This window comes from Ranitomeya variabilis, chromosome 1 (assembly GCF_051348905.1).
Source record: "Ranitomeya variabilis isolate aRanVar5 chromosome 1, aRanVar5.hap1, whole genome shotgun sequence".
NCBI lineage: Eukaryota > Metazoa > Chordata > Amphibia > Anura > Dendrobatidae > Ranitomeya > Ranitomeya variabilis.
In genome coordinates, this window is record NC_135232.1 from 110,450,442 (window position 1) to 110,471,313 (window position 20,872).

The following is a 20,872-nucleotide window of genomic DNA, read 5'->3' on the forward strand; positions in this document are numbered from 1 at the left end:
TTTTTTTCAAATCTAATACTAGGGCTGCTATGGTTAGAAAAGTCTGAATATACTGCTATCCACCCTGTTTTTCAGATTATATTATACACACCCAGGGGCGTTCCTGCTGCGGTCCGGTCCGATGGGCGTCGCGGTCCGGTCCGATGGGCATCGCGGTCCGGTCCGAGGCCTCCTATCTTCATAGGATGACATCCTCTTCTTGTCTTGACGCTGCGGCTGTGGGGCAGGTGTACTATGTCTGCCCTGTTGAGGGCAGAGCAAAGTACTGCAGTGTGCAGGCACCGGGCCTCTCTGACCTTTCCCAGCGCCTGCGCACTGCAGTACTTTGCTCTGCCCTCAACAGGGCAGACAAAGTACGCCTGCGCCGGAGCCGCAGCGTGAAGACAAGAAGAGCACGTCATCGTAAGAAGATGGGAGGCCCCGGACAGGACCGCGATGCCCATCGGATCTGAACGCCCCCCCCAGGTGAGTATAATCTAACCTCTTTTTCTCATCTTTCAGGATAAATCGGGGGCTTATCTGCAGCATTACAGAATGCTGTAGATAAGCCCCTGATGCCGGTGGGCTTAGCTCAACTTCGATTTTGGGGGTGACAGGTTCCCTTTAATGCTATTAATTTCATGTCTTTGGTGCTGTTATCAGGGATACAAAAATGTTTGGCCACAGGTAGACCTATTCTTTTTTTCTTTTATTATGTGGCGATGAGAATTCATCCTTTTTCTAAGTTTTTGCCCTATCTCCCCTACATACAGACCCCCAGTTGGATTACAAATTTGGATTATAAAGGGACATGTTTTATTTTTTTTCTGGTTGCAGGGAAAGGCTCCTGTAGCTGTTGGAGAGGACAGGGAGCTTCTAACAATTATGCTTCTTAGATTTGAGGGCTTCCTAAAACAGAGTAGTCGAGGGTCTGGGAATATGGATTGTAATTGAGCCTCTTTTTACAGTAAGGGTTGTCATTTTCATGCAGCTCCTCTTCGCACCTCTTCGTGAGTTGTGAACTGGTGCATTGTCTTGCAGTAGGCTGACACCTTCGGTGAGCATGACACGTCTCTTGGTTTTGATGGCCTCCAGCAATTTCTGCAGCAGTAAATAATAGTATTCCCCAGTGATCATGGTAGCCTTTGCTAGGAAATTCATCAATACCACTCTGTGCTGGTCACAAAATACTGTGACCATGACCTTGCCTGCCGAGGGTTGGGCATTTGCCTTCTTTGAAGGCGGCGGTGTGTCATGATGCTTCCATTGGATGGACTGGACTTTAGTCTCAGGATCATAGTGATGGACCCAGCTTTCAACCTGTGTGATCATTCTGTTGAAAAAGTCCTCCTGGTTTCCATGGCACATCGTCAATAGAGACTGAGAACATTTGACTTGCTTCTGCTTCAGGAAAGGTGTGAGCAGCCGGGTAACCCAGTGAGTGGAAACATTATGCATGTGAAGATGATCTTGCACGATTTTTTTCCACGGACTCTTCCACACTAATCTTGACACTTTGGGCTAGATGGTTAAAGGTTACGCTGCGATTTTCAAAAATGGCGACCTCCGCTTGCTGGATGGTGTGTTCATCAATAACAGAGTGGGGTCGCCCTGCAATTGGAGCTGTTTGCACCTAAGTCCGAACACATTTGCATTGACGATGCCAATTCTTGACTACATCATATGATGTGGAATCTTCACCATAAACCTTTTTCATCTCATTGAACGTCTCCGTTGGTGAGCGGCCTTTCAAGTAAAGGAACTTGTTGACTGCTCTGTATTTCACTGGGTCCATTATCAAACCTCACACCACTTCAGCACCTGTAAAATAAAGACCGTTATCAGTTTTGAGTTGCAAATTGGCACGTAACCTATAGAGACTTATTGTCATGTCGGACACTGTTCAGACCAGGTCGTCTGACAGACAGCGGTAATTCCGCGTTTGACCACTGTTTGCTCATTGGAGTCGGCTAGTTTTTGTCTGGCTGCTCTGGGGTTAATTTATCTGATCCTCGGATTGGAAGCTGGGCCATGCCCATTTCCTTTAAATGGTTCTCCTGATCTTTGGGCGTCGCCGATTATAGCTTCTGTCTTATCCGTAGTTATCTCGGTCCGGAGTGGAGAGCTGGTTGTTGGAGAATCGTTGCTGGTGGTGTATTTTCCTTTGTCTTATTTACTCCTTCCTATATTTGTATTTATTTTGCCCTGCACCTTTATAGTGTATTCCTGATTGACTGCGGCGTGGTGTATATTTTCCTTTATCCTTGTTTGTTATAACTGTGGGTATTGGCCTACACCTACAACCAGGCGCAGCATACATCTCTGATGTGTTCTATACACACAGAATCTTTTCCCATATGCCTCCTGAGGAACCACATCATGGGGGGGAAACGCATTGAGGCGAAAGATGAACACAGATAAGTTGATCAGTGTTTTTAAAAACTTTATTTCTGTTTTTCACCGCTTGTGGGCTCACAACCTGTACCTAGGCATGTGTTTTTGGTAATATCTGTACGCACTAAGAACATGCTGTAACTACCAATATAATTTGGATCTTGAGTAGTTTACAGCAAGTAGCAGCAGGTACCCTAGGTGTTGTGTGTTTAGTTTGCTTTTTTCTTTATGGTCTGACCATTAAGAGCTGTCCGGGGGCATGGACCACTAGTATAGTTCCCTAGGCACCTCGCCCCTTTAGCATCCCCATACGGTAAGGGATTTATCAGGGCTTTTAGGGAGAGCCGCCGAGGAGCGGGGGCGCCATTTTGCGTTCAAGAGGGTGCCAACCTCCGCTGGCAGGCAGGGTTACGAGGCTAGGGACCCTGGAGGGCATAACAGCCATTAGAGCAGGACAGTTAGATAAAGGTACGGTCAGACCATATTGGGTTTTTGCCACACTCTGGTGAAAATATTATTTGGCACCGGTTTGGTTTATTGTTTTCTCTTAGGCCCTGCACTGTGGGTAACTCAGGATTACATTTATATGTCTTATAGGATGCCCATGCGTGTTTAGGGACCCATAGGGTTTTCAGGGTGAGCCGCCGTTGAGTGGGGGCGCCACAGTACGTTCAAGAGGGTGCCAACCCCCGCTGACAGGCAGCTATAAATCTAGGGACAGATAGAGAGATGTATATATATATGTCCCCACCCGTCTTCTCCTAACTATCGGGCCAGATTTTTAGTGACCCACCACTTTGATAAGCTGTTGGGCATTGTTTGTGCTTTTATAGGTCCTATTATGTGTATATTTTTTTGATTAAATAAAATTATCGTTTAGGTATTAGTTTTTTTATTTATTTTTGCACTGGATACTAATTTCAATCATCTAGCAGTATATTCTTCATTCCAGGAGGTCTCCAATGCCTAGCGTCTGAACTGAAAGCAGTAGTCCTCCACTTTATTATTTCCCTGAACCCACCTATGAATCATTGATTCAGCAACTGCAACTTTATTTGTGTTCCATAGTTTGGAAGTGATAAGTGTACAGTACAGTTTAGGCAAGGACTATAGGGCAAGTTAGACTGCGACAAACATTGCGCCAATAATTTTAGCATCACAATACTACAGTAAATTGGACCATAATGACGGAGACTGTATCAATTCACTAGAAATTCAGGCAGGCTTTGATTTCTAGCAACATGCCAAGGGACCACTTATAGGCTGCAATCCAACCGCATTCACTTTCATTGTAATACTACAATCCTTACCCATGCTGTGTCTCATGGCAAAATTTGCAATGTATCCTCAGCCTTATCACAAAAATCTATGAATATAAACAGGCACATACACATACTGTATACACATATACATTTATTTCCATAAACAAGATTACACAAGGAAATAGTCATATTGGCAATGACTTCATCAATTTTATAATCCAAATTGGGTTTTATTTTCCTTGTCCAGTAATTAAATCCCCCATAAGTTCTTTTAGGATCAATATAAAAGCATTACACTCACATATGGGATCAATTATTGTTAGTTTTGGCTCAGGATTAGAAATAGTAGAAAAAAATGTTTAAAATCTAGGCGTAATAGATTTTAACTTGGCAACTTTCTTCTTGGTGCATTGTAATAGCAATCTTATATAGGCTGTATCCCACACAGTGTTTACTTATCTGTTGGCCTGCGATCAAAGACTGAACTAATCTCAAGCTAGAATGGAGTTTTAAATCTTATGATGAAAAGTTAAAGTCTGAGGCTCGTGGTGTTAAATAAGTGCACATATTGCAAAGTTTCATTCAAAGTGGATTTCCAGAGACTAGTTTATTTCCCAAAGTTCATATTTAAGGTGCATTTTGATGAAACATTTAAGCTTGGATATATAATAGTAAATCAGATTATAGGGTGATAGAAAGAATGTATTAAAGTTTTTGTCTGGGCACGTACTCACTGCACTTACTGGCTTTGGGAACTGCAGGGTTCAATGGTCTTACACTTCAATCTGGGCGTCAATACATCGGGTACCTACTGAATGATGCTGAGCTTCCTTCAGACACGTGTTCAATGGCTCTGCTGGTTCTTCTCTCAGCTTGATCTGTGGAACTTCTGTAATTGGGATGCTTAGCACAAGCCTGACTGACTCAAGGGTGCTGCAACTAACAGAAAGGAGCATAGTTGATGACATTTGGTTAATCAGATTTGATTTTACAGTCCAAGGCACGGAAAAATGAAGAATGAAGATGGAAGAGAAAACCAGACCCGGAGGCTGGATGGGAGCCAGTTGAGGACTGAGTGGGAAGCTGTGGTGTCAGGGCAGGTGAAGAAATAAAATATTGTTTATTTGTGTTTTAACTCCTTTCTGGCCCTAAAATGAAAAAGAAAATGGTGGCCAGGTTAGCTAATCAAATTGCCAAAAATTGAGGTTCTTGCAAATCTGCATTTTTTTGTGAAATTACAAGAAAATTCCATTTACCATTAATTAGATTATCTTTAGTGACCAACACTCAACTTCTGCTGCATAGGGTGTATTGGGGGTAGTCCAGGAGTCCAACACTGCTCTTTGGTCCAGCTTTACCTTTGTAGACAGGTCCTCTTGTCCTTCTGTCAGGCTCCTGTGCCAAGCACACATAGACTAAATTATAACTTGACAATCACTCTACCCTTCTGCGTTCCACAAATCAGCTTCTCGGGAACCAGCTCTCCTCATGGTGTGCTCCAACTTAGTTATAATATCACTTTTTAATGGTACGAAAACTTTATTTTATCACTGATTTTTTCAATTGCTCAATTGTAAGATTGGTGAGTGGCGGCATACACAGGGATTTATTTTTGCTCCGAAGGCCTTTTTGTCCTATGTAAATGCTCGACTTTAGGTATTCTAAAAATTCCTACCTTTAAATTTGCATATCTTTTATATTCCGGTACAATTAGGTCTCATTATAGAGCCAAATGACTATGACAACCCAACGATTGTGCCATTGTGTATGTATGTATGTTCTATTTCAGCTTCTCTGCTAACATAAAATTACATTACTAAGAGACCTGCTGTGGTTTGGGTATTCTAACACAAATAAGTAATGTGATCTAGTAAAATCTCCAGTTTCAATCCTGTCATTTAACACATCAGAAAGTGAGTGTGCAAAAAACAACTAAACCCAAACTGAAAGCTACCCTTTGGATAAGAGCATAAGGCAACCTCCATGGAAGATGGAGACTAAAAATAAGACTTTCGTATCTCGACCCTGCTGCCTGTTTCTGCCTGGTAGCCCTAGTAGCCACTTCAGTTTACAATTACAGTATGTCTACAGAAATTGCCGAACAATGGAAAGGCAGTCATTTCTAGCATGCAAATAATAGGGAGTAAGGCTGTGCATTTTCAATAATACAACAATGATAGGCCCCAATCCCTGGGAGGGTTAGAAGCTGAGTTCTAAATATGTGTATATATTTATGCAGCTAAGGTGAACATCTACTAACAGGGTCGTCCAGTCCAAATCAATAACTCTGCAGGCACTCTGTGTGATTGCAGACTTATGAATCCCCCCAGGGCACACACTGTTATGGATAAGTTGTACATACTCATAGCCAGAGACCATCCAGTGGGTGCTGCCTCATTCCATACATTTCTATGGAGTAAGGCCGAGATCTCTGGACAGCCGCGTCACTAGTCAGGGTATTACATAGCTCCATACAAGTGTATGGAGTGAGGCCATGCCCACTGGACGGGTTCTGGCTGTGAGTATGTATAACATTTACATACCCTTCTGTCCCGGCTCAGAATCCGGCAAATACTCGCAGCTCACAGTGCGTGCACTGGGAGGACTCATAAGTGTGCCATCACACAAAATAACTACAGACTTATCAATTTGGACAAGACAACCCCTTTAAGGTTTTGTCTCATCTGGTAAGGGGATACTCAAAGCTCTTGGAATGGATGAGCAGTTGTGAAGCTGCACAGACTGATGATGTTGGGGAAGCAGGGAGCTCTAGATGGAACAATTGAATTTTTTGTGGCAGAGCGGCAACAAGAGGTGAAAACAGAATCTGTGGTGAAGAAGAATTAAGACTACACCAACAGGTATAACAGAGTTGTAATCCACAAGGGAGACTCGGCACTGATACAGAGCGGAGTTCACTTAGCATTATAGTAGAATTGAGTTTGTTACAGAATCTGATTCAGAGCTGGCAATATTTTTACTGATTGAAGTTTTTCTGCTTCAAGTAATAGAAGTCTATGTGTTTAATTATAATAATAATAATAGTAATAATAATAATTTTATTTCTACAGCACCAACATATTTCGCAGCACTTTACATTTTAGAGGGGACTTGTACAGACAATAGACATTACAGCATACCAATAAACACATAGATCAAAACAGAGAACAAAAGGAATGAGGGCCTTGCTCGCAAGCTTACATTCTATGAACTTTAAAATTTAAGTCTGTTATCTTCTCATATAACTTACCTGACAAACCTGAACCCCCCAAAAAATGTTGAAAAATTAAGTAATTCTTGTGTATATCACTCAACGCTGCTGATATCAAGGGGGTTCAATCTGGCATGATGTGGTATGAAAAAGCTTAAGCCAATTTAAATACCAGAGTATAAATTGGTCTAGGCGATAATATACCCGGAGCATAATCAAGCCTAGGCTGTATTAACCCCGGGTATCGTCTGGACTTGGGGTACACGATGGCCTGCTACACTGGGATTCTTGCAAATCCATGGAGTGAAGAACAGCAATTACTTTGGCATACTGTAGCTACTGCACAGTGGAGATCCCTGACACACACTAACAAAACCTAAGTTACAAATAAAATTAACATATACCCTGCTGTAAGTAAAAAAGCAATAGTGCATATACAGTTGAAACTAGAAGTTTGCATACACTATATAACAAGATATATATGCATGTTTTTCTCAATATCCATCATGAAATCAGAATAAACCTTTTCCGTTTTAGGTCAATTAGGATTACCATAATTATTAATATTTGCCCAATGCCAGAATAATGAGAGAGAGAGAATGTTTTAAGGCCTTTTTATTACTTACTGCAAAGTCAAAAGTTTACATACACTAGTCACACTAGTCACAAGTCACTAGTTCGACCACACTTAGAATACTGTGCACAGTTCTGGTCTCCGGTGTATAAGAAAGACATAGCTGAACTAGAGCGGGTGCAGAGAAGAGCGACCAAGGTTATTAGAGGACTGAGGGGTCTGCAATACCAAGATAGGTTATTACACTTGGGGCTATTTAGTTTGAAAAAACGAAGACTAAGGGGTGATCTTATTTTAATGTATAAATATATGAGGGGACAGTACAAAGACCTTTCTGGTGATCTTTTTAATCATAGACCTGAGACAGGGACAAGGGGGCATCCTCTACGTCTGGAGGAAAGAAGGTTTAAGCATAATAACAGACGCGGATTCTTTACTGTAAGAGCAGTGAGACTATGGAACTCTCTGCCTTATGATGTTGTAATGAGTGATTCATTAATTAAATTTAAGAGGGGACTGGATGCCTTTCTGGAAAAGTATAATGTTACAGGGTATATACACTAGATTCCTTGATAAGGCGTTGATCCAGGGAACTAGTCTGATTGCCGTATGTGGAGTCGGGAAGGAATTTTTTTCCCCATGGTGGAGTTACTCTTTGCCACATGGGGTTTTTTTGCCTTCCCCTGGATCAACATGTTAGGGCATGTTAGGCTAGGCTATGGGTTGAACTAGATGGACTTACAGTCTTCTTTCAACCTTAATAACTATGTAACTATGTAACTATGTAACTAAGATTACTATACCTTTAAACAATTCTGGACTGCCCATATGATGATGTCATGTGTTTGGAAGCTTCTGTTAATTAGAAATACACCTGTGGATGTATTTTAATGCACACCTGAAACACACTGCTTCTTTGTGTAGCATCATGGGAAAGTCTAAAGAAATCAGCCAAGATATCAGGCAAAGAATTGTGGACTTGCACAAGTCTGGCTTATCCTTATGTACAATTTTCAAGATGCCTGAAGGTACCCCGTTCATCTGTACAAACAATTATGCGCAAGTACAACCAAAATGGGAATGTCCAGCCATCATACCGCTCAGGAAGGAGATAGGTTCTGTGTCCCAGAGATGAAGGTGCTTTGGTCCTACATGTGCATATCAACTCAATGACAAAAGCAAAAGACCTTGTGAAGATGATGGATGAAGTTGGTAACATTGTGTCAATATCCACAGTGAAACGAGTACAGTTTCAACATGGGCTGAAAGACCACTCTGCCAGGAAGAAGCCATTACTCCAAAAGAAATGCACAAAAGTCAGATTAATGTTTGCAAATGCACACAGGAACAAAGACCTTAATTTTTGGAGACATGTCCTGTTGTCTGATGAAACTAAAATTGATCTTTTTGGGCATAATGACCATCGTTACTTTTGGAGAAAATGGAGAAGCTTGGAAGCCTAAGAGCACCATCCCAACTTTGAAACATGGGGGTGGCAGCATCATGTTGTGGGGTTGTTTTGCTGCAGGAGGAACTGCTGCACTTCACAAAATAGATGGCATCATGAGAAAAGAAGATTATGTGGCAATACTGAAGCAACATCTCAAGACATCAGTCAGGAAGTTAACGCTTGGGCGGAATTGGGTCTTCCAAATGGATAATGACCTGAAGCATACTGTCAAAATGGTAACAAAGTGGCTTAAGGATAACAAAGTAAATGTTTTGGAGTGGCCATCACAAAGGCCTGATCTCAATCCTATTGAAAACTTATGGGTAAGGCTGAAAAGACAGGTGCAAGCAAGGCGACCTACAAACCTAGATCAGTTACACCAATTTTGTCTAGAGGAATGGGCCCAAATTACAACCAAGTATTGTGAGAAGCTTGTGGAAGGATGTTCCAAATGTTTGATCCAAGTCATTCGGTTTAAGGGCAATGACACAACAAATTAATGAAATGTATGTAAACTTTTGACTTTGCAATAAGTAATAAAAATGCCTGAAAACATTCTCTCTTTCATTATTCTGGCATTTGGCAATTATTAATAATTATGGTAATCTTAGTTGACCTAAAACAGGAAAGATTTATTCTGATTTCATATCAAATATTGAGAAAATAATGCATTAGTGTTTTTTATATAGTACACATAAACTTCAAGTTTCAACTGTAAATAGCATGCAGTACTTAGTAAACACTGTTTTTGATAATAAAAAATCATAAAAGCCATCCCATCAGCGACAAGATGTACTCTGTCGGTATGGTCCTAACCCCCAGTATTAAAACCTTACCATATGTCAAAAATTACCTCTATGTGAATAAGGACTGAACAGTACCAGGGCACCAAGCGCAAAAACCTATAGCAAAACAAAAATAAAGGAACTTGAGTATAAGTTGGTATACATGAAACATGTAGGAGCAAGTTCACACTGGCCACTAAACAGATAAAACCTAGGATAGAAAGAAAATTAACATAAACCCTGCTGTAAAGGGTATATGATCATTTTGTTTCAATCTTAGGTTTTGTCTGTTTAATTACCAGTCTGAATATGCTCCTACACATTACAGAGATGGTACATACTAACAATATGCCATCACTACCTACAATTGAAAAACTATATTTCCATAAGAATGAAATCTATAAATTAAATCTGTAAAACCAGATAGCACTGTGTAAAGGCACGCCATGAATAAATGTATTACCTTAATGCATTTGTCACTCTCAGTGACATTCCTAAGCCAAACATTGTTTTATTAAAGATAAAGGATTTGGCTTAGCTGTGGGTCTCAAAGATTTAATACACTTTCAATCCCTTCTAACAATTCTTTTGTGAGAGGACATAAGATTCTGTTTTACAGGCAAAAGAAATCCCAGGGAGTTAAGAAGTCTTTTTGTGTTACTGGGATTTCAAAGGTGGGAATTCCTTAATAATCCTGTTAGGTACCATGACATCATAAATTTCAATGGGATCATCAGGAGTTAAGAGGTGAATCTATACATCTAGGAACTACCATACAGAACATTACATGGATGGTCAGCGTTGAATAATCACACTCAGGCCATGACATTCCTCATGATTGGGGTCATTAATAATGGATTACTCTGTTGACTTCATGGGATCTTGCAAGCTATAAGTTACCTACATTACTTGTAATGGACTATTTTATACTCTGGAGATCACCCTAGTTTATTATAGCATTAAGAAATGGAGATGTGCATATTTTTGCTTGTACAATATCTATCTATGTATAGCATATAACTATCTACGCTACAAGGACAGCTCACAGATGCATGTTAAAGGGAACCTGTCAGCAGGATTTCATCCACAAATTATTCATATGCATATGTAGCTCTTTCTAAGACAAGTCCAGTAATACTTTTACATGGCCAGTCTTCTCCTCCATTACTGAGAAATATAGATTTGAATTAATGTCCAAATGAGACTGAAAAGCTATATGTAGATCTGAAGACTTTGTCACTCCAACTCTATTCCCAATGCAGTGCTGCCTCCTCCTGCTTGACTGACAGCCTCTATGCTGTGTGACTTCAGTGAAGCAAGAGGAGGTAACTCTGGGTAAGGAATAGAGATGGTGGGATAGATGCTTCAGTTTTACAAATGCAATGAATGAGGAATATGGTGGTTCAGAGTCTTCGCTGCCCAAGGTTGAAACATACGATCACACACCAAGGTGAAGCATGAATGTGGTTTATTGTCAATGCATTTCAAGGTTTCCAATCCTCTTCATCAGGACCAAACCACAATGATAGCATAAAGATTTCATTACAAATTTGTCACACAATCCCTGCAGGTGTTGTGGCTGTCTACCAACCGCGACACGAAGGGATAAGGGGAAGGTAACCCAACACTAGGTAAGGGGGATTGGAGGCCCCTAGGCAGATCTAACGTCACCCTGTCTGCCCTAAGTGTCTCTATATAGGTTCCGCACCTATCGCCGAGCAGCATACCTAACCCCTGCCTGACCCTGGCAATAAGCCCTGAATAGTGATGAGTGAGTATACTCATTGCTCGAATTTTCCCGAGCACGCTCGGGTGATCTCCGAGTATTTGTTAGTGCTCAGAGATTTAGTTTTTGTGGCCTCAGCTGCATGATTTACGGCTGATGGAAATGTGGGAATTCCCTAACAAACAGGCATTCCTCACATGTATTCAGCCTGTCTAGCAGCAGTAAATCATGCAGCTGCGGCAACGATAGCTAAATCTCCGAGCACTAACAAATACTCAGAGACCACCCGAGTGTGCTCAGGAAAACCCGAGCAACGAGTACACTCACTAATCACTAGCCCTGCATAGGGAAGGACAGAATTAGCACTAGTCAATCCCCACTACCACTAAAGATAGCTGGGATACACAAACAAGGGGAACACTTAGCTTGAGTAGACTAAAGGTACCTTCACACGAAGCGACGCTGCAGCGATAGCGACAACGATGCCGATCGCTGCAGCGTCGCTGTTTGGTCGCTGGAGAGCTGTCACACAGACAGCTCTCCAGCGACCAACGATGCCGAGGTCCACGGGTAACCAGGGTAAACATCGGGTTGCTAAGCGCAGGGCCGCGCTTAGTAACCCGATGTTTACCCTGGTTACCAGCGTAAAAGTAAAAAAAACAAACACTACATACTCACCTGCGCGTCCCCCAGCGTCTGCTTCCTGCCACTGACTGAGCTCCGGCCCTAACAGCACAGCGGTGACGTCACCGCTGTGCTTTCACTTTCACTTTAGGGCCGGAGCTCAGTCAGTGTCAGGAAGCAGACGCTGGGGGACGCGCAGGTGAGCATGTACTGTTTGGTTTTTTTACTTTTACGCTGGTAACCAGGGTAAACATCGGGTTACTAAGCGCGGCCCTGCGCTTGGTAACCCGATGTTTACCCTGGTTACCAGTGTAAAACATCGCTGGTATCATTGCTTTTGCTTTCAAACACAACGATACATGGCGATCGGACGACCAAATAAAGTTATGGACTTTATTCAGCGACCAGCAACATCACAGCAGGATCCTGATCGCTGCTGCGTGTCAAACTAAACGATATCGCTAGCGAGGACGCTGCAACGTCACGGATCGCTAGCGATATCGTTACAAAGTCGTTTCGTGTGAAGGTACCTTAAGAGAGAAATACAGATGTCCTCCAAACACCAAAGAGGAAGATAGCAAACTGCTATAGCTCCAAGCCTCAACAGGGAAATTGAATTATCACTGGCAACTCCCAGCAGCAAGCTGGGAGTTATAAATTCCCCGGCCCATGTATGTCAACTAGAGCCAGGGGAGGTTGCCACTGGGTCCTAAAGTCAGAAGGACTAGGAAGGAGTCTGCAAAGCCAACCGCTGAGACCTTCTGCAGCTAGATGCAGTGCAACTATCTGCAGCCTCTGACATACCCGTGACAGCCGAAGACACTCAGTTAGAACACGAGCATGCTCGGATAACAACTTATCCGAGCACGTTCGCTCATCACTAGTCCCCACTTGTCCTTCAGACAAAACCTGAAGCAAAACCTGATGTCAGCAAAGTGAATGAGAAATCTGACACGTAATGCGCATAAAAAGTATTTTTGACATGCAGATTTGGTGCAGAATATAATCTGCAGTATGTTAATTCTCTGTGTGTTTTTGCCCTGCCTGACTTCACTCTAATCAATCAAAAACTTAGGGCAAAAATCCAGGCAAAAACATGCATTTTTTCAGCTGCGTTTTTCCTGACAAGAGATGAAGTGGTGCAGAAATTTAACTCAACGTGTGCACATACCCTCATCGGTATAATATTGCTCACTCCTAGACTATTCCGTGGTCTCGAAGTACATTTCATTGGTATATAACCCTCAAAAGTGCATAGACTTTATGAGTCTAGGAGAACTAATACATGACAATTTAAACAGAATGTGTATGAGCCACTCCTTTATGTCTAATACAGGGTGTATGTGAATTCCTTATTTTGGCAATTCTTGCTTCCTTCATAAATTAAACTGAAATGTCCTATGTTTTAATAAAAAATCTATTTTAGTTTACATAAATTATTTTTGTTTCTCAATCCTTTTTAAATTTTGCCTTACATACAAGTCATTATACAAGAAAAAATGTTTTTTAACTTTTTCCCTGTAAAATGCAATTTTTCATCAGTTTAGAATGTTTTATTGTCACTCCTTAACCCCTTCACCCCCAAGGGTGGTTTGCACGTTAATGAACGGGCCAATTTTTACAATTCTGACCACTGTCCCTTTATGAGGTTATAACTCTGGAACTCTTCAACGGATCTTGGCGATTCTGACATTGTTTTCTCGTGACATATTGTACTTCATGATAGTGGTAAAATTTCTTCGATATAACTTGCGTTTATTTGTGAAAAAAACGAATATTTGGCGAAAATTTTGAACATTTCGCAATTTTCCAACTTTGAATTTTTATGCCCTTAAATCACAGACATATGTCACACAAAATACTTAATAAGTAACATTTCCCACATGTCTACTTTACATCAGCACAATTTTGGAACCAAAATTTTTTTTTGTGACGGAGTTATAAGGGTTAAAAGTTGACCAGCAATTTCTCATTTTTACAACACCATTTTTTTTAGGGACCACATCTCATTTGAACTCATTTTGAGGGGTCTATATGATAGAAAATACCCAAGTGTGACACCATTCTAAAAACTGCACCCCTCAAGGTACTCAAAACCACTTTCAAGAAGTTTATTAACCCTTTAGGTGTTTCACAGGAATTTTTGGAATGTTTAAATAAAAATGAACATTTAACTTTTTTTCACACAAAATTTATTTCAGCTCCAATTTGTTTTATTTTACCAAGGGTAACATGAGAAAATAGACCCCAAAATTTGTTGTACAATTTGTCCTGAGTACGCTGATACCCCATATGTGGGGGTAAACCACTGTTTGGGCGCATGGCAGAGCTCGGAAGGAAAGGAGCGCCATTTGACTTTTCAATGCAAAATTGACTGGAATTGAGATGGGACGCCATGTTGCATTTGGAGAGCCCCTGATGTGCCTAAACATTGAAATCCCCCACAAGTGACACCATTTTGGAAAGTAGACCCGCTAAGGATCTTATCTAGATGTGTGGTGAGCACTTTGACCCAACAAGTGCTTCACAGAAGTTTATAATGCAGAGCCGTAAAAGTAAAAAATCATATTTTTTCACAAAAATGATCTTTTCGCCCCCAATTTTTTATTTTCCCAAGGGTAAGAGAAGAAATTGGATGCCAAAAATTGTTGTGCAATTTGTCCTGAGTACGCTGATACCCCATATGTGGGTGTAAACCATTGTTTGGGCGCAGGGCAGAGCTCGGAAGGGAAGGAGCACCATTTGACTTTTCAATGCAAAATTGACTGGAATTGAGATGGGACGCCATGTTGCGTTTGGAGAGCCCCTGATATGCCTAAACATTGAAACCCCCCACAAGTGACACCATTTTGGAAAGTAGACCCCTTAAGGAACTTATCTAGATGTGTGTTGAGCACTTTGACCCAACAAGTGCTTCACAGAAGTTTATAATGCAGAGCCGTAAAAGTAAAAAATCATATTTTTTCACAAAAATGATCTTTTCGCCCCCATTTTTTTATTTCCCCAAGGGTTAGAGAAGAAATTAGACCACAAAAGTTGTTGTGCAATTTGTCCTGAGTACGACGATACCCCATATGTGGGGGTAAACCACTGTTTGGGCGCATAGCAGAGCTCGGAAGGGAAGGAGCGCTATTTTACTTTTCAATGCAAAATTGACTGGAATTAAGATGGGATGCCATGTTGCGTTTGGAGAGCCCCTGATGTGCCTAAACATTAAAACCCCCCACAAGTGACACCATTTTGGAAAGTAGACCCCCTAAGGAACTTATCTAGATGTGTTGTGAGAGCTTTGAACCCCCAAGTATTTCACTACAGTTTATAACGCAGAGCCGTGAAAATAAAAATTCTTTTTTTTTTCACAAAAATGATTTTTTAGCCCCCAGTTTTGTATTTTCACAAGGGTATCAGGATAAATTGGACCCCAAAAGTTGTTGTCCAATTTGTCCTGAGTACGCTGATACTCCATATGTGGGCGGGAACCACTGTTTGGGCGCATGACAGAGCTCGGAAGGGAAGGAGCTCCATTTGGAATGCAGACTTAAATGGATTGGTCTGCAGGCGTCACGTTGCATTTGCAGAGCCCCTGATGTACCCAAACAGTACAAACCCCCAACAAGTGACCCCATATTGGAAACTAGACCCCCCAAGGAACTTATCTAGATGTGTTGTGAGAGCTTTGAACCCCCAAGTGTTTCACTACAGTTTATAACGCAGAGCCGTGAAAATAAAAATTCTTTTTTTTTCACAAAAATGATTTTTTAGCCCCCAGTTTTGTATTTTCACAAGGGTATCAGGATAAATTGGACCCCAAAAGTTGTTGTCCAATTTGTCCTGAGTACGCTGATACTCCATATGTGGGGGGAAACCACTGTTTGGGCGCATGACAGAGCTCGGAAGGGAAGGAGCGCCATTTGGAATGCAGACTTAAATGGATTGGTCTGCAGGCATCACGTTGCATTTGCAGAGCCCCTGATGTACCCAAACAGTACAAACCCCCCACAAGTGACCCCATATCGGAAACTAGACCCCCCAAGGAACTTATCTAGATGTGTTGTGAGAACTTTGAACCCCCAAGTGTTTCACTACAGTTTACAACGCAGAGCCGTGAAAATAAAAAATCCTTTTTTTCCCACAAAACTTATTTTTTGGCCCCCAGTTTTGTATTTTCCCAAGGGTAGCAGTAGAAATTGGACCCCAAAAGATGATGTCCAATTTGTCCTGAGTACGCTGATACCCCATATGTTGGGGTAAACCCCTGTTTGGGCACACGGGAGAGCTCTGAAGGGAAGGAGCACTGTTTTCCTTTTTCAACGCAGAATTGGCTGGAATTCAGATCAGATGCCATGTCCCGTTTGGAGAGCCCTTGATGTGCCTAAACAGTGGAAACCCCCCAATTATAACTGAAACCCTAATCCAAACACACCCCTTACCCTAATCCCAACAGTAACCCTAACCACTCCTCTAACCCAGACACACCCAACCCTATTCCCAACCGTAAATGTAATCCAAACCCTAACCCTATCTTTAGCCCCAACCCTAACTGTAGCCCCAACCCTAGCCCCAACCCTAACCCTAGCCCTAACCCTAGCAATAACCCTAGCCCTATCACTAGCCCTAACCCTAGCCCTAACCCTAGCAATAACCCTAGCACTATCACTAGCCCTAACACTAGCCGTAACACTAACCCTAGCCCTAACCCTAACCCTAGCCCTAACCCTAGCCCCAACTCTAGCCCTAACCCTAGCCCCAACCCTAGCCCCAACCCTAACCCTAGCCCTAACCCTAGCCCCAACTCTAGCCCTAACCCTAGCCCCAACCCTAACCCTAGCCCTAACTCTAGTCCTAACTCTAGCCCTAACCCTAACCCTAACCCTAATGGGAAAATGGAAATAAATACATTTTTTAATTTTTTTATTTTTCCCAAACTAAGGGGGTGATGACGGGGGGTTTGATTTACTTTTATAGCGGGTTTTTTAGCGGATTTTTATGATTGGCAGCCGTCACACACTGAAAGACGCTTTTCATTGCAAAAAATATTTTTTGCGTTACCACATTTTGAGAGCTGTAATTTTTCCATATTTGAGTCCACAGAGTCATGTGAGATCTTGTTTTTTGCGGGACGAGTTGACGTTTTTATTGGTAACATTTTTGGACACGTGGCATTTTTTGATCGCTTTTTATTCTGATTTTTGTGAGGCAGAGTGATCAAAAACCAGCTATTCATGAATTTCTTTTGGGGGAGGCGTTTATACCGTTCCGCGTTTGGTAAAATTGATAAAGCAGTTTTATTCGTCAAGTCAGTACGATTACAGCGATATCTCATTTATATTATTTTTTTTATGTTTTGGCGCTTTTATACGATAAAAACTATTTTATAGAAAAAATAATTATTTTGGTATCGCTTTATTCTCAGGACTATAACTTTTTTATTTTTTTGCTGATGATGCTGTATTGTGGCTCATTTTTTGCCGGACAAGATGACGTTTTCAGCGGTACCATGGTTATTTATATGCGTCTTTTTGATCGCGTGTTATTCCACTTTTTGTTCGGCGGTATGATAATAAAGCGTTGTTTTTTGCCTCGTTTTTTTTTTTCTTACGGTGTTTACTGAAGGGGTTAACTAGTGGGGCAGTATTATAGGTTGGGTCGTTACGGACGCGGCGATACTAAATATGTGTACTTTTATTGTTTTTTTTATTTTATTTAGCTAAAGAAATGTATTTATGGGAATAATATATTTTTTTTTTTCTTTATTTAGGATATTTTTTTTATTTATTTTTTTACACATGTGGGGAATTTTTTTTTGACTTTTTTACTTTGTCCCAGGGGGGGACATTACAGATCATTGATCTGACAGTGTGCACAGCACTCTGTCAGATCGACGATCTGCTGTGCAGGGCTGCAGGCTTACCAAGTGTCTGCTCTGAGCAGACACTCGGTAAGCCACCTCCCTCCCTGCAGGACTCGGATGCCGGGGCCATCTTGGATCCGGGACCTGCGGCGAGGAGGGAGGTAGGAGACCCTCAGAGCAACGCGATCACATCGCGTTGCTCCGGGGCTCTCAGGGAAGCCCGCAGGGAGCCCCCTCCCTGCGCGATGCTTCCCTATACCGCCGGTACACCGCGATCATGTTTGATCGCGGTGTGCCGGGGGTTAATGTGCCGGGGGCGGTCCGTGACCGCTCCTGGCACATAGTGCCGGATGTCAGCTGCGATATGCAGCTGACACCCGGCCGCGATCGGCCGCGCTCCCCCCGTGAGCGCGGCCGATCGCGTATGACGTACTATCCCGTCGGTGGTCATACGGGCCCACCCCACCTCGACGGGATAGTACGTCTGATGTCAGGAAGGGGTTAAAGTGGAGTAAAAGTGTGACACCATTGTTCTCAGCAGAGATCTGGGATGCTTCCAGGGGTCTTCCCCATGCTGTCCTCCTTCCATTCAGCACTTTTCCCATCCATTTGAACATTTTCACTGCCCCCCAGACTTCTTTGTAGTTGGAAAATAGCTTGGCTTTCTCATTGACTTCCATTATACTCGTTACTCGCAACGAGCATGTGAGTATAAGGCTGGAGTCACACACACACAACGTATAAAAATAAAGTCAGTTTTTTTACGGACCAAATATGCAGAAATGTTCGCTGAACAGTGATCCGTATGTCATCCGTTGGCAAGGTGTGGCTGCATATTTCGCTCATGTACACCTCCGTATGGCGAGTTTTTCTCGCCAGCTTGCAAAATGGACATATAATGGATCCATGGGCTCAAATACTCTTGAGAACATATATACACTCTCTCTATATATATCTATATATCAGTGAGACACTGTTAGGTGTCGAGTTCCCGCCGCTGCACAGGGGGAATCTCGAACCATCTCCACTGTGGTCTCTCATTCTCCTCCAGCCACAGTGGAGCCTGCTCAGCAGAGACGACAGTCCCAGCACCTGGCTCAAGCTGATACTGTCCAGCTGGTTACTGCTGTCCTTCTGGGCTCAGCCATTGTAACCAGTACTGATCAGTGGCGAGCAGGCGTCCCTGGGACTAAGACCTGCTTTTCTTCTTCTGAGCATGCCCAAGGAACGACCTTTCATTGGAGGTCGGGGTTCACATGCTCAGGTCCTGGAGCAGCTCCTATTGGACCACTAGAAAGGTCCCGGAGCATCTCTGCTATAAAAAGTTTGCATGGCCGCACGGCCATGCGCTAGTATAACCTTACTAATGTGTGTGTGGATGTATGCCTGTCGATGGATGAAAGCTCCAAATCATTCCCATCGATAGAGTTGTTGACTGTTCGCGAATGATGGAGTAATCTAGTGCCAGACAGTGCTATCCAAGCACAAGAGCATGATCCTTACAGCGTCTATCCAGCAATGACCGCCAGTGTGGCACCTGTTATGATCTGGTGACCTTGGAGCCGCATGAAAACTTTCTCTGGAGTCGGTGGAACCTGTACTGACCGCAAATCCTGAACTAACACCGCAACTAGAAGTAGCCGTGGGGTGTGCCTAACAAACCCTAGACACTTCGACACAGCCGGAGGACTAAATACCCCTATAGATGGAAATAGGAATGCTATCTTGCCTCAGAGCAGACACCCAAAGGATAGGCAGCCCCCCACGAATAATGACTGTGAGTAGGAGAAGAATAGACACACGCAGGTAGAAAACAGGATTTAGCAAAAGAGGCCACTCAACAACGGGCACCACATATTTCCGCAATAAAGATCTATGGAAGACATTATGGATAGCAAAAGAGGCCGGAAGCGCCAATTGAAAAGACACCAGATTAATAATCTCAGAAATCCTATAAGGACCAATAAACCGAGGTTTAAACTTAGGGGAAGAGACCTTCATAGGAACATGACGGGAAGACAACCAAACCAAATCCCCAACCCGAAGCCGGGAACCAACACACCGACGACGGTTAGCAAAACGTTGAGCCTCCTCCTGAGACAACACCAAATTGTCCACCACATGAGCCCAAATCTGCTGCAACCTGTCAACCACAGAATCCACACCAGGACAGTCAGAAGGCTCAACCTGCCCAGAAGAAAAACGAGGATGAAAACAAAAATTACAAAAAAATGGCGAAACCAAAGTAGCCGAACTAGCCCGATTATTAAGGGCAAACTCGGCCAACGGCAAAAAGGCCACCCAATTATCCTGATCGGCAGACACAAAGCATCTCAAATAAGTCTCCAAAGTCTGATTAGTTCGCTCGGTCTGGCCATTTGTCTGAGGATGAAATGCAGAAGAAAAAGACAAATCAATGCCCAGCCTAGCACAAAAGGCCCGCCAAAACCTAGAAACAAACTGGGAACCTCTGTCGGACACAATATTCTCCGGAATACCATGCAAACGAACCACATGCTGAAAAAACAACGGAACCAACTCTGAAGAGGAAGGCAATTTAGGCAAAGGCACCAAATGAACTATCTTAGAAAACCGGTGACAAACAAACCAGATAACCGACATCCTCTGGGAAACCGTTAGAGCAGAAATAAAATCCATAGAAATATGCATCCAGGGCCTCTCAGGGACCGGCAATGGCAAAAGTAACCCACTAGCACGGGAACAACAAGGCTTGGCCCGCGCACAAGTCCCACAGGACTGCAGAAAAGAACACACATCACGTGACAACGAAGGCCACCAAAAGGACCTACCAACCAAATCTCTGGTACCAAAAATACCAGGATGACCAGCCAACACAGAACAGTGAACCTCAGAAATCACTCTACTAGTCCATCTGTCGGGAACAAACAATTTCCCCACAGGACAGCGGTCAGGTCTATCAGCCTGAAATTCCTGAAGAACCCGCCGTAAATCAGGGGAAATGGCAGAAAGGACCACCCCTTCTTTCAGAATGCTG